This window comes from Octopus bimaculoides, chromosome 2, assembly GCF_046866305.1.
Source record: "Octopus bimaculoides isolate indiv1 chromosome 2, ASM4686630v1, whole genome shotgun sequence".
NCBI classification, from domain to species: domain Eukaryota; kingdom Metazoa; phylum Mollusca; class Cephalopoda; order Octopoda; family Octopodidae; genus Octopus; species Octopus bimaculoides.
This window is the reverse complement of record NC_142929.1, coordinates 189504167-189520069: the sequence shown is the minus strand read 5'-3', so window position 1 is coordinate 189520069 and position 15903 is coordinate 189504167. Positions and strand designations below refer to the sequence as shown.

General features: G+C 38.2%; 2 long non-coding RNA genes across 3 annotated transcripts in view; both read left to right on the top strand.

Annotated features, from left to right (window-relative positions):
- Positions 1-15903, top strand: part of LOC106872933 (uncharacterized) — a 241084-nt gene that overhangs the window by 163910 nt on the left and 61271 nt on the right. The window lies entirely within an intron of this gene.
- Positions 9887-14758, top strand: LOC149137315 (uncharacterized). Its single transcript, XR_016240844.1, has 2 exons — positions 9887-10962; positions 13929-14758. It is a non-coding gene; the product is annotated as an uncharacterized LOC149137315 (long non-coding RNA).

The following is a 15903-nucleotide window of genomic DNA, read 5'->3' as shown; positions in this document are numbered from 1 at the left end:
CTCTCTCTCTCTCTCTCTCTCTCTCTCTCACTATATATATATATATATATATATATATATATATATATATATATATATATATATATATATATATATATATATATATATATATATATATATATATATATATATATATATATATATATATATATAGGCGCAGGAGTGGCTGTGTGTTATATAGCTTGCTTACCAACCACATGCTTCCGGGTTCAGTCCCACTGTGTGGCACCTTGAGCAAGTGTCTTCTACTATAGCCTCGGGTTGACCAAAGCCTTGTGAGTGGATTTGGTAGACGGAAACTGAAAGAAGCCGGTCGTGTATATATGTGTATTTATGTGTGTGTGTGTGTGTGTGCATGTGTGTATATATATGTGTGTCTGTGTTTGTCCTCCCACCATCGCTTGACAACCGATGTTGGTGTGTTTACGTCCACGTAACTTAGCAGTTCGGCAAAAGAGACCGATAGAATAAGTACTAGGCTTTCGAGCAATAGTTATCTAGAACCACACTGTTCCAGTGTATCCTGCCGTTTCCAAGACATTCTCATCATCAACTGTTTGATAGTGGTTCCAAGTTTTGGCTCAAGGCCAACTATTTCGGGGGAGGGAGACTCGATTACATCGACTCCAGTACACAACTGGTACTTATTTTTATCAACCTTCAAAGGATGAAAGGCAAAATTGATCTCGGTGGAATTTGAATTTAAAGCGTAAAGACGGACGAATTGCTACTAAGCATTTTGTCCGGCTTGCTAACGGTTCTGCCAGTTCACCGCCCTCATCAACCTCTCGATATTACGGTCTCAGGTCGTAGGACTAACAAAGCCGCCTACACAGTTTCCTGCTCACTTCCTATGTTGTATAAGTAAGTGACCGAGATTATAACACTCCCCTGAAATGGACGCCAGATCGTCGTAGACTTCTAAAACAGCATGGCGTAATGTGAGGCGAAATTTCGCTTGCTATATCTGTCACGAGGGACTCACATATTTCACATTACTAAACCTATATGTCAAAGACCAAGATTGAGGGAGTGTAAGTTCATATACAATACAATATATGTATAGTTATAAGGCGGCGAGCTGGCAGAAAACGTTAAGCACGCCGGGCGAAATGCTTAGCGGTATTTCTTCTGTCTTATGTTCTGAGTTCAAATCCCGCCGAGGTCGACTTTGCCTTTCATCCTGTCGGGGTCGATAAATTAAGTACCAGTTGCGTACTGGAGTCGATCTAATCGACTGGCCCCTTCCCCCAAAGAGTTGAAAAGAATATATGTATATTTATATATTATAGATGACGCTGGAGTGGGTTGTGTGGTAAGAAGCTTGCTTGACAACCACATGGTTCCGGGTTCAGTCCCTCTGCGTGGCACCTCCAACAAGTGTCCTCTACTCTAGCCTCGGGGCGACCAAAGCCTTCAGCGGATTTGTGAGACGGAAATTTAAAGAAACCCTATGTGTGTGTATGTGTGTGCGTGTGCGCGTGCGTATTGTGACAATCAGTGTTGATGTATTTAGTCCCTGTAACAGCGGTTCGGCAAAAGAGAACGATAGAATTAGTACCAGGCTTGAATAAAGTACTACAGTCGATTCCTTCGACTAAAATTCCTCAATGCGGTGCTCCAGCATGGCAGCAGTTTTATGACTGAAACAATTAAAGGACAAATGTTTTATATATATATAAAATGTTTTATACATACATATATATATATATATATTTATATGTATGTATATATCAGTATGTATGCCTTTCAACGGTGTATATACACAGAAGATCCTACACAGATACCAACCATTCTTCACATTCTCCTGTCCCAGAAAGCATTTTCTCTTTTTCCATCTACTTCCGGTCATTTCAAAAAATGTAACTACAGGTGGACTGTCGACCATTTTTTTGCTCCTTCTTCCTTTTCTTTTGGACTTTCCTATGTCTCGTGTTTCCGAAGAAGAGCTTTGCTCGAAATGTAAAACAACTACTCTTTCTTTTCTTCTCTGAGCGTCTCATTAATACTCTGCATGTACTACGTCCTCACATTGTTGCTTTTTTCCCTTGTCTTTTTTCTCATTTCTAAAATTAACTAATTGTATATATATATATATATATTATTTATGCGCCCTTTTAAAGCCTAGCCAGGCTCATGGGCCCGGTTTCCAGGTTTCTATGGCGTATGTGTTCCCCCTAGCAGTTCATCGCAGCGTTACTCAAGAAACAGGAAGAAAGAGTGAGAGAAAGTTGGGGCGAAAGAGTACAACAGGGCCCCCCCCCCCCTGCCGGAGCCTCATGGAGCTTTAGGTGTTTTCGCTCAATAAACACCCACACCGCCTGGTCTGGGAATCGAAATCACGATCCTCCGACCGCGAGTCCGCTGCCCTAACCACTGGGTCATTGCACCTCCACACACACACACACACACACACACACACACACACACACACACACACACACATATATAGCCGCAAAAACAGCACATTTTTGTGATATTTTTGCAGCTTCATTAATAAAGCATATTACTCTACCTCTGGTATTCGAGTACTGTTTTTTTTTCCACCTTGTTTCACATTTATGTGCTTAGTCTGGTAAAGCCACGCGTCCATTTCCAAGTAAGTTTATATGTGTGTGTGTAATGTATGTATGTATGTATGTATGTATGTATGTATAAATATTTATGTGTGTGCCTTTGTGCTTGTTCGTCCCCCACCACCTGCGCTTGACAACCGATGAAGGTGTGTTTATGTACTTATTCTATCGGCAAAAGAGACCGACAGAATAAGTATTAGGCTTACAACGAATAAGTCCAGGGGATCGATTCGTTCAACTAAAGGCGGTGCTACAGCATGGCCGCAGTCAAATGTCAAACGTATAAAAGAGTAAAAGAGATACGTCCATAAGCACGGAAAAGGCACATCTAACAAGTGATCAAGCTTTGAATACAAACAGACTATTTCTCTGTATGCATGTGTGTATAATGCATGTGTGTATATATATGCATGTATGAATGCCCGTGTGTAAAGCGTTCTTTTCGTTGAAAAAAAAATTCCTTTAAATTTTTTCCGTAAACAAAGTTTCTTTGTTGAGACTATGCCATCAAGATAAAAATAATATATGAAGGCATGTATGTATGTATGTATGTATGTATGTATGTATGTATATATATATATATATATATATATATATATATATATATATATATATATATATATATACTTACATACGTACATACATACATTGATTATGTATGTATATATATATATATATATATATATATATACATACATACACACACACACATACATGCATACATATATTATGTATCCATATTATATATATATATATTATTATATTATATATATATATATATATACATGCATACACACATATATTATGTATCCATATTATATATATATACATACACATACACACATATATATGTATATTATATATACACACACACATACATACAAATATGCATTTATATTATATATGTATATATATATGCGTATATATATTACGTATGAATATATATAGATATATAATCTTTATTCTAGTCGTATTGTGTGTGTGTCTAATAAATAATACACACACACATATACACATACACCTACACACATGTATATATGTGTGTGTATATATGTATACTATGATACTAACGATTGACTAACTCCTTATACTAGACATAAATCCTTTGATTAAGAATAAACGAAAAAAAAAAAAAAGAAAAGAAAAAGGAAAAAGAAAAGATAGTCATTTCGGAGACTGACAAGATTAATGAGGAAGGTATAGATGTATTTATGTGTATAGATTGGGATAAAGAGCCGAGTGGAGGTAGCAGAACGTCGGTCATTCACCCAGGGTAGCGCATACGAAAAGGATTGCACAATGTCGTGTCTTTGCTTAGAATTTGAACCACGAGAAAGACAGGGAGACGCTTCATTTAACTGAAGCTCATAAACACATATCTTTCTGTTTGTCATCCCTACCTGGCTTGGCAACGGTTGTTGGTTTGTTTACGTCTACGTGAATTAGCAATTCGGCAAAATAGACCAATGAAATAAGTATCAGGCTTAAAAAGAAGAGAACAGCTGTGCATCTCTGATCTGGAGCAGAAGTAGTTGGGGAGCATCATAGCCATGTGTTGAGAGGAATTCTTTGGGGTTTGAATAATTCACCTTTGGAAACATGGGTGTTTTGCTCAACACCCTTAAACAAACCTTATTCAGGGACCTTTTGAGCAGGATGGGCTACTCGACCTGAAGAAAATTCTAACTGGGTTCCACCTGTGAGGTCATGCACTGTTTATCTTGATATGAAATCACCATGTCGTGCACATATGATTGTGATGCATGTGCCTGGTGTACCCTTATCTGACAGGTAGTCATGATGGGTACAATGGGCTTCGTATATTTTACCCCAGTGTCACTCTGATGGCATGCACTGCTCTTTCACTCAATAATAATAATAATAATAATAATAATTCAGATAGAATCGGATACTTGAAAATATATGCACCAGGTAGGGTTGGATAAACCTGTGGTCACCGCCTATGGTTGATAAATATCAAATTGGATATTCTGGTTGTGTACACAGAGAACAACAACCCGATGAGTATTTAGCGCTTAGGGGCTGCTCCAAGGCACACGTTACATTGATTGTATGTTATTGGTACACTGCAGGGTGTCCGGCGTGTCGCAAGTCCCTACATATATATATGATTCAATATACTCTAGGCTCATTAACAAGTGTGACGCCAGAAATGGCTAGGTGCAATAAGATAGGGTTCACAGTATGTGCGTATGTGTTTATATATATATATATATATATATATGTGTGTGCGCGCGCGCAGAACAAAAGGCTTAGGTGGCCTCGGCGGGATTTGAACTCAAAGCACAAAAGACTAAACAAATATTACCCTCATTTTCTGCCAATCAACCATTTTCATGTCGCAGTACTTTATTTGTATAAATGTGTATGTTTGTGGAGATGTGTATGTATGTATCTATGTGTGTGTGTGTGTGTGTGTGTGTTATTGAACTTTTAACATTATAACCACATTCCTCCTCCCCCACTAATTAAACTCACCACCACCCGATTCCACACGCTTCTTTGTTTCTAAAAATCGGTAAAAATTGTAAAAATTTGGCAGTGGAAGACCGTTTTATTTTTTGTTTTTTTTCCAAAAATAAAACACGATGAAATCAGGAAAAAATAATATTTACCAACACAAAACTCTATTTATAAAATCAAGCAAATAAATTTATTAAAATAGATTTATCAAAATAGTAGGAAGGAAGGAATGTGTGTGTGTGTGTGTGTGTGTGTGTGTGTGTGTGTGTGTGTGTGTGCTAATTTATTAAAATATAAGGAAGGTTGTGTGTGTGCCTGTTAATTTATTTAAACTAACTTAAGTGTGGAAACATCTTGTATATTTATTTCATCGTGGAATATTATCATAGATGGAATGAACCAACGACAGAAATAGCTACAAAATTTCTGTAAAAATCACGCACAGACATCTTAAATCAGTGAAGGACACATGAGATAATGTACTACTTAAGATACTACTAAGTAGGCAAGATGGCCACGGCTGGACTGTCTTTGATTGCGGATCTTTTTTAAAACGGGGGCCACATTTTTCATTAATGTTTTACGTAGTGTTTTTGGTACCGAAAGACTTTCAAACTTCGTATACTTATCTATTTTGTGTTATAGAACAGAAAAATATTTTTGTATTCGAATTTATTTCATGTAAAAGATTGTCTTATTTCGATAATTTCAACCAATCACTGACGTCCACTCAGCCGATATACATTAAGTGCCGACTACATAAACAAACGATTCTTCGTTTTATTTGCTTTTTTCATTTTAAATTTGCTTTAACCCTAACCCTAACCCTAACCCTAACCCTAGGGTTAGGTTTAGGGTTAGAGTTAGGGTTAGGGTTAATTGTTTCAGAATCGTTTGTTTATGTAGTCGGCACTTAATGTATATCGGCTGAATGGACGTCAGTGATTGGTTGAAATTACAGAAATACGACAACTTTAACATGGAATAATTTATGGATTTCTTTTTTTTTTTAAGAAGACTAAGAGAAAAAGATGTTTTATATGACACATTCTACCAGTGTTCCAAGTTCCAAAGTGTTTCGTTAATGAAAAATGTGGCCCCCGTTTTAAAAAAGATCCTTGATTGCAATTTTGCTCAGTTAGAGTTGACCTAGTGTTAGACAGCAATAAAATATGATTGTTAATGTTTCGAGGTTGCAATGTCGTTAGAACCAGATAAAATACCTTTCACTGTTCGTTCCGACTCTTTAACGTCTGGTTCTCAATCATTTTTTTATCTCTAGGCCCCTTTGATTACCGTTCTGTTTTGGTGGACCTCCAAAGATCTTTTAAAATGCCTAGTCATTTCTGGCGTCCTACTTGTTGATGAGCCTAGATTCTATTTAATCATATATATATAATGCATGTACATTTAAGTGTAGGTATATGTATTTATGTATATTTACATATATGTATGTATATATAAAAGTATGTATATATGTGTGTATTTATATTAATATCTTAACCTTATGTGCTTTCTAAAATCTCTGATGAATCCTAGAGAAACAACCAAGTACCTCAATTTCATCTACAAATTACTTCAGTCCACTGGGGGGATAAAATGGCATCGAGGTCAGTCTCGCTTCCTATCACTTAAGAATCAATCAATAAAGTATTGACCTTGTACTAGAATCGATTCTTCTCTCACACTCTCATCATCTTCATCATTATTTTAAATGCCTAAAATGTGCCATATGCCACGGGGCTGCCCCTAAAAGGCGAGGGCCCCAAGGAAGGAAAAATAGACTTCAGACAAGTGTAAATAAATACATTCTCATAAAAAAATGTATTTATTTAGACGTGTCTGAATTTTATTTTTCTAGAAATTAAATATAAACAATAAAATCAAAACAATTCTCAAGTAGCCATCTTGTAAGCTTCGTATAACTTACTATAATAGTCCACAGCCATTTTATGTACTTAGACGACGTTGCTTTCATTTAGGTCACTTATAGCTCGTGTGTCCTACATGTAATCCACATGTATGTAACCTATATGAATCCCACATGTAGCCTTCATATAGCTCAGAGGTTCGCGACCTTTTCACTGCTAAAGGCCCTTTCTATTTACGGACCACTTTTAATGACTACCCTCATATATATATATATATATATATATATATATATATATATATATATATATATATATATATGTGTGTGTATATATATATATATATATATTCTTTTATTCTTTTACACATTTCAGTCATTTGACTACGGCCATGCTGGAGCACCGCCTTAAGTCGAACGAATCGACCCCAGGACTTATTCTTCGTAAGCCTTGTACTTATTCTATCGGTCACTCCTGCCGAACCACTAAGTTTCGGGGGACATAAACACACCAACATCGATTGTCAAGTGATGGGGGGGGGGGGACAGAGACACAAACACACACACACATATAAATACATATATATATATATATATATATACATATATACACATACATTTGCTTATCTATGTATATCGATATTTCGAAGTTGTACAAAAAACAAAAGACAGAGACAGGTGAAGGAACAGCAAACAAGGTGTACTAGTTTGACGCTCAAGAAGAATGGAAGAGTCTTTGACGTTTCGAGCCTACGCTCTTCTACAGACTGGAATGAAGAGAGAAAACAGATGGAGAGAGGGGAAAAAAACGTGCTTGGAATACAACCACACCTACTCACACGCATTCACACACACACACACATACACACACAAATGGCTTATATCTAACTTGACAGGCTAGAGTAGACAATATACACACCATTAAAATACGTTTCTCTGTCCACCTTCCTTCCTATCCCTATCCCTCTCTCTCTCTCTCTCTCCCTCTCTCTCTCTCCCTCTCCCCTCTCCCTCCCCCTCCCTCCCTCCCTCCCTCCCTTCCTCCCCCGCTCTCCCTCCCTCCCCCGCTCTCCCTCCCTCCCCTCTCCCTCTCCCTCTCCCCTCTCCCTCCACCGCTCTCCCTCCCACCCCGCTCTCCCTCCCTCCCCCTCTCTCTCACCACCACCACACCAATAGTATTTTCTATTCGTGACGCTTCTGGCACACTTCCTTCCGTTTCTGAAGTTTTTCGCCAAACACTTTTATCCCTGATACCATCTCAATGAGGTTTATATATATATACATATATATTATAGGTGGATGTGTGTAGAAGTGTTGGCATTATGTTGGATGAGTTGGTGCCTTGCCGTGTCTCTTCTGGCTCTTCACAGGCGTTCAGATGGTAACGCCCTCAAAGAAGCACCGGTGCCAACCGTGTGGCAGCCACCCATTATCTTTTAATTATTTCAATCATTTTCCTTGTCCTGTGACCACTTTGAAAGGTTTTACTCGGAGAAATCGACTTAAAATTGAATCTCGTCACCTATTTTATCGGTCTTTTCTGTCAAACTGTTAAGATACGGAGACGTTAACAAACCAACAGCAGTTGTGAAGCGGGTGGTGGTGGTACAAACGCGGACGTAAAAACACACGCATATCTCATCATCATTTTAATGTCCCCATTTCTATGCTTGCATGGGTCGGACGGAGTTTACTGGGTTAGATATTCTACGGCTGGATGCTCTTCCTGTAGCCAACCGTCACCTGTTTACAAGCAAGGTAATATTCCCTCAAGACCAGATGTTGCAGGTTGTTAGAAATGAAGAAATGATTGACACTGCTTGTATGACAGTGACGATCACTTTACAATTAGCACGTGATGTCAAGTCAAAGACACACACACATATTTATACGACAGCCTTCCAACTAGTTTCTGTTTCTCAAATCCACTCACAAGGAATTGGCCAGCCAGGAACTGAATACAAAAACCTTTCGGTGGCATAGCCAGCTTCTGAAGCGCAAAGTCACAGAGACTGGGTGAGGCGCAAAGTCACACACACCATGCACATATATAAATATACATATAAACACACAAATATATTTTTCCTTATACGTGTTTCATTCATTTGACTGCGGCCATGCTAGAGCACCGCCTTTAGTCGAACAAATCGACCCCAAAACTTATTCTTTGTAAGCCTAGTGCTTATTCTATCGTTATCTATTATCGAGCCGTTAAGTTATAGGGACGTAAACACACCAATATCGGTTGTCAAGCGATGGTGGGGGACAAACACACACACACACACACACACACACACACACACACACACACACACGAATATATATATATATATATACATACGACGCGCTTCTTTCAGTTTCTATCTACATTTGCCCAAGTTGCTACGCAGTGGGACTGAACCCGGAACCATGTGGTTGGGAAGCAAGCTTCTTACCACACACCCACTCATATATATGTATACACACATATACACACACGCACACACATACACACACGCACACATATATACGCGTATATACTAACATATAAATTCTTCGTTTTTGTATTTGGTTTGCGAGATTCCTTATGTGAATTCGTGTGTTGAAACAAATTTTGTTGTGTCTGGAGAGAGTCACAGTGCCTTAATAGAACACACTCACCGATTCAATTTCCACTCATTTATTTATTCCAGAAAGCTTTTTTGCCGCTGCATTTGCGACTGTATTTTGAGAGTCAAAGTCTATTGATATCAAAGTCCATTGATACGGTCCAAATGCAGCGGAATGAATAAATAAATAAATAAATGAGTGGAAATCGAACCGCTGGGCGTGTTATATTAAAGCACTAGACAACAATATATATATATATATATATATATATATATATATATATATATATACATATTACACAAACGTACGTACGTGCATACATATATGCATATGTCTATATATAGACATAGCTATACACATGCATGTATGTTTTTTTTTTACACAAACACATATATACGGTTGTTAAAATAAATATCAGGAATGTTTAAAAAGGTAAAAACGAACATCCTTCAACGCTAATACCGCCACCATTACCCCGCTGTTGTTGGTGGAAGCTGGGATATTTTGTTTTAAACATCAGATATTTCAGTGAAGCAGACGATACCTACACCTCTATGGTTATAGATACATTCTGGCTCAAAAATAAACATCTACCTCTAAACATCTCATCTTTGATATTCTCCAGATATTGTGGAGTATTTCTCTCACTAGAAATAACAGCTAAGTGTCTTTCAAGTTCTATCGTTGTTGTCTTCATCATCAGCAACAGCGACAAAAATGGATGGCCAAATAGGTTAATTACCAAAAATGGATCTCGGTTAGAACTTCCGTCCATGACTGTCCATCTGTTTGACCAACTAAACTACCAGGTTCGTTAAACTAGCTTGTAAGTGGATGAGTATTCCAAAGACGCGTGTACCCCTGATTTTCCCGGCGGAATTAGTGTGACGAAATGGTGTGACAAGGTTGTACCTTTTGAATTACACATACAATTCATTCGATGGGTTTCAGTACAGTTTCCTTCTCCTCAGTTTCATTCACAGGCTATAGAAAATGATATAGGCTTAAGATGTCACCCAGTGGAATCAAACCCCTGACCTCTTGATTATGAAACAAGCTTCTTTATCGTCCGGCCATACTGCTCCTATTGGGTTGTCAGATAAATTCGTTCGCTTCCGCCTCTTCCACCCATTTATTTAATTCTTATTTTTCGTCATGTCTGAAAATAAATAAAATTTACTCAAATTACTAAAACAAAACGAAAGCTGTAGAGGAAGACAATGATTAGAAGGAAAAAAGCCAGAAAACAGTGATAGAAATATTTTTCGTGTTGATTCAAATAACATTGGAAAGAAACAAACGATTTAATACTGGATAATTTGTCAAAAGAAAAAGAAGAGTACGGCAAAAAGCCTCCTCCATTTTACAGACCGGCAAACGCTTCAAGAGCGAAAGTACATTATATATTGATTCAAACTGTGATGGTAACTGGAGGAAACCAAAACGGTAAAACATTAGCTATATGAAGACACCTTTATCATCAGCCTAACTTCACTAGTGCCACACGAATGGCCGTGTACAATACGGGAGGTTTATCTGCCGCATTGTACACGCATTTACATATTTTATCTCAACATCCGATAGCTTTCTTTTTTACTCTAGATCATTGAACATGCATACAACTCTGCACAGACTTGCACATTTTATTAGTGCATGCAATTATCTGTTTCTGCACGCTGTGATCATTTATCTATGTTATTTCACCTCATTTCACCTTTTATTGATTGCTGCTATCTTGTTTGTCAGCGAATGCCATATCGACCACCAAACAGTGTCTGCCTGCTAACGTTGGATTATATGCACTAGGAACATGCATACATACATACATACATACATATATATATATATATATATATATATATATATATATGTGTGTGTGTGTGTGTGTGTGTGTGTGTGTGTGTGTGTGTGTGTGTGTAATATTAATGTTTGTTTTTATGTCGAGTTTCAGTAGAAACAGTTTTACATTACGTTGAAGGATTACTCAATAATTTTTGTCGAGTACATATGTTTTTACAATAATAGTGATGACAGTAACTTCGAAGTCTCGGCCTGTCAGCTTTCAACTGACTGTATGTGTGTGTGTGTGTGTGTGTGTGTGTGTGTGTGTGTGTGTGTGTGTATATATATATATATATATATATATATATATATATATATATATATATATTTCGTTTTTGGATTTGGTTTGCAAGATTCTTTATGTGAGTTCGTGTGTTGAAGCATATTCTGTTGTGTCTGGGGAGAATCATTTTCTTATTGTGCCTTAAAATTTAAGGGGACAACTGATGAAGGGAATGTTCTTTATGTTGCATGTCTCGTTTCCCTGTTTGTTTCTTTTGTTGCTCGAAAAAAAGTTCGTTTTCTATGCATTTGTTTTTTTATGTCCTCGTTTCTCATCTTTTGATGTCGTGTACCCATATATGCATGTATATATACATATATATATAGGTATGTACATGTGCATATATATGTATGTCTCTCTCTCTCTCTCTCTCTCTCTCTCTCTATATATATATATATATATATAGGGAGAATTCACAAAAAAAAAAGACGAAGACAGGTGGTGTAGAAAACAAACAGATGTATTAGTATAACGCTCGGGAATTGTAAAAGTCTTTAATATTTCGAGCCTATGCTCTTCCACAGAGAGAAACAAAGAGAGAAAAAAAAAATGTGTGTAGTGGTTAGCGATCTATCATGGCGAATGTATATATATTTAGGCACAGCTTGTGCGGCTGTGATTAAGAAGTCCGCTTTGCAACCATGTAATTTCAATTCAGTTCCATTGCGCAGTATCTTTTTCTATAGCCCCAGGTCGACCAATCCTTTGGTAAATGAATTTGACCGACGGAAACCGCCCACCACCTACCGCTTGACAACTGGTGTTGGTTTGCTTGCGTCACTGCAACTAAGCGGCTTAATAAAGGAGATCTATAGAATATATTACTATATTAACAAAGTACCACTCAAGTACTTGTACTTGAAGCAAAAGTAATTATCATATAGATTTGCTTTAACTATTATAATTTATAACCGTTGTCCTTCGTTTCAGTCATTAGACTGCGGCCATGCTGGGGCACCGCCTTGAAGAATTTTCAGTCGAATGAATCGACCCCCAGTACTTATTTCTTTTAAAGCCTGATACTTATTCTACCTTTTTCTTTTGCCGAACCGCTAAGTTACGGGGACGTAAACACATCGACACCGGTTTTCAAACGGTGCTAGGGGACAAACACAAACACGCATAGATATTATGGTCTTTTACTGTTTTACTTGTTTTGGTCAATTTGATTGCGGCCATGCTGGAGCATCGCCTTTAGTCAAGGAAATCGACACCAGGACTTATTCTTTGTAAGCCTAGTTCTTATTCTATCGTTCTCTTTTGCCGAACCGCTAAGTAATGGGAACGGAAACACACCAACATCGGTTGTCAAGCGTTGGTGGTGGGGACAAGCACAGACTTGTTTCAGTTGGGCTGCGGCCATGCTGGAGTACCGCCTTTAGTCGAGCAAATCGACCCCAGAACTTATTCTTTGTAAGCCTAGTACTTATTCTATCGGTATCTTTTGCCGAACCGCTAAGTAACAAGCACGTAAACACACCAGCATCGGATGTCAAACGATGTTGCGGGGGGGGGGGACAAACACACACACACACACACACATACAACGAGCTTCTTTCAGTTTCCATCTATCAAATCCACTCACAAAACTGGGAAGCCAGAGGCTATAGCAAGAGACACTTGCCCAAGGTGTGCCATGCAGTGGAACTGAACCCGGAACCATGTGGTTGGGAAGCAAGCTTCTTACCTGACAACCACACCTGCGCCTATTTATAAATTTAGTTATTTATTTTAATTACTATTATCATTATTACATGGAATTACTTTAAATGTCGAAGTTTCTACTAATATTGCGAACAAAGAAATTTTAATGAATTTTTAATTCAACCAAGATCAGACACCTTCCCCTGTGCATTACCCAAATTCTATTTTTAATTCACTTTAATTAAAATTTCGAGGTTTTCTCCCTCAAGTATTAGACACTAGCTAATTGTTTTATAGTGTTATGTTAATTACGAACTGTAGTATCACGTGACTTGTCGAGTCTCGTGCTTACGTGTACTGGTCTGTATTAAATGCAGGCCAACATTTTAATATGAAAATCGAATTGTCAGGTTTTATTCAGAACTTTTTCTTATTATCAACTGCCGATCGGCGAGCTGGCAGAATCGTTAGTTTGCCGGACAAAAATGCTTAGTAGAATTTCTTCTGGTTTTACATTCTGAGTTCAAATTCCACCGCAAGCATGGTCTTGTTTTCCTCTGGTCTATGAGACTCAATCCTTTATGCTTTCTATCAATCAACATCTTTTGAATTTATCGACCCCCTTTCTTTTTTCTGTTTGTAGTCCCTTATGCTACAGTTGTCTCACGACTTGTATGGGGCAAAATCGTTAACAAAAAGTGCTGGGATCCCCTATTAGGAAGAAAAACACGACATCATCCTGCATTTGTGATAACATCAGCATTAATGACGAAATCAGCAATGATAACATCAGCAAAGATGATATCAAATCAGTTATTGGGGATAACATTGGCAATGCTGATGACATCAGCTGTGATGATAAAACATTGGCAATGAGAATAACACAAGTTTGAAAAGAGCAGATGATGGCGACGTATCTAGGATTCGCGCTGACTGCAGTTGCAATAAACAATTGTAAAACATCAAAAAAATTAACAATGAAAAAAAAGTGTCTACTAATTTGAACATTTACAATATGTCCGATATTTTTTGGAAACGTTCTTTTCTTCTTTTTTTGGTTTCATTAGTTCTGCGTAGAATGGGTAGAGGCGCAATGGCCCAGTGGTTAGGGCAGCGGACTCGTGGTCGGAGGATCGCGGTTTCGATTCCCAGACCGGGCGTTGTGAGTGTTTACTGAGCGAAAACACCTAAAGCTCCGCGAAGCTCCGGCAGGGGATGGTGGCGAACCCTGCTGTACTCTTTCACTACAACTTTCTCTCACTCTTACTTCCTGTTTCTGTAGTGCCTGTAATTCAAGGGCCAGCTGAATATCCCCGAGAACTACGTTAAGGGTACACGTGTCTGTGGCGTACTCAGTCACTTGCACGTTAATTTCACGAGCAGGCTGTTCTGTTGATCGGATCAACTGGAACCCTCGTCGTCGTAAGCGACGGAGTGCCAACGAATGTAGAATGGGAATATGGTAATTTCAGTCATTTATACGCGATGGAGACTGGTTTAAGTTTCGGTCCTCTGAGTTTAAGGGCTCAAATAGAAATCTTATGAAAATGGGGTCAGATATTTTACCAAGGGATCGGAAATCTCTACAAACGTCTGCTTTCGTTTAATGTCGCACAAAACACTCAATTAAAAGACTAAAATTTCCATCATATATATATATATATATATATATATATATGAACGAACTTTTAAATAAATTATATTGTCGAAACGAAGCGAGACGTGCTGTGAATATAAAGCGAGCATAAAAGAATAAAAATACGCCAACCTACTTTTGTTGTTTTACAAAGGAAACATGTATTCGTAGACTTTAACTAATAATGAGATTAATTGAATTCGCTAATGAGAGGAAGGAACTGTTTCAGTACTGTAGTAATGTCTACAAAGAATATTGCCATATAACTAGCTTCTTGTACTACAAAACGAAACTCAAACACTAACACGCACACACACACAAACACACGCACACAAACACATACGCACACACACACACACACACACACACACACAAAGAAAATCAATTATAGACCAACTTCATAAAACTTCAAAACTGGGGGATGGGAAAAGGTAATAATTATATTTCTAAAAAATAAGGTGGTGCTCCAGCATGGCCACGCCACAGTCCATTGCCTGAAACTACTAAAACAAAAGATTATATGCTGATACATATATGTATATGTAGCCGTGGTGGCGCAATGGCCCAGTGGTTAGAGCAGCGGACTCACGGTCGTAGGATTGTGGTTTCGATTCCCAAACCAGGCGCTGTGAGCGTTTATTGAGCGAAAACACCTAAAGCTCCACGAGGCTCCGAGAGGGGGGTGGGGTGGCGAACCCTGCTGTACTCTTTCACCACAACTTTCTTTCTTATTGTTTCTGTTGTACTTGTATTTCAAAGGGCCAGCCTTGTCACACTCTGTGTCACGCTGAGCCTTCCCCCGAGAACTACGTTATGGGTACATGTGTCTGTGGAGTGCTCAGCCACTTGCACGTAAATTTCACGAGCACGCTGTTCCGTTGATCGGATCGAGTGGATCAACCCTCGTCGTCGCAACCGACGGAGTGCCACGTGTATATGTAGATATAGGCGTGGCTGTGTGGTAAAAAGCTTTCTTTATAGT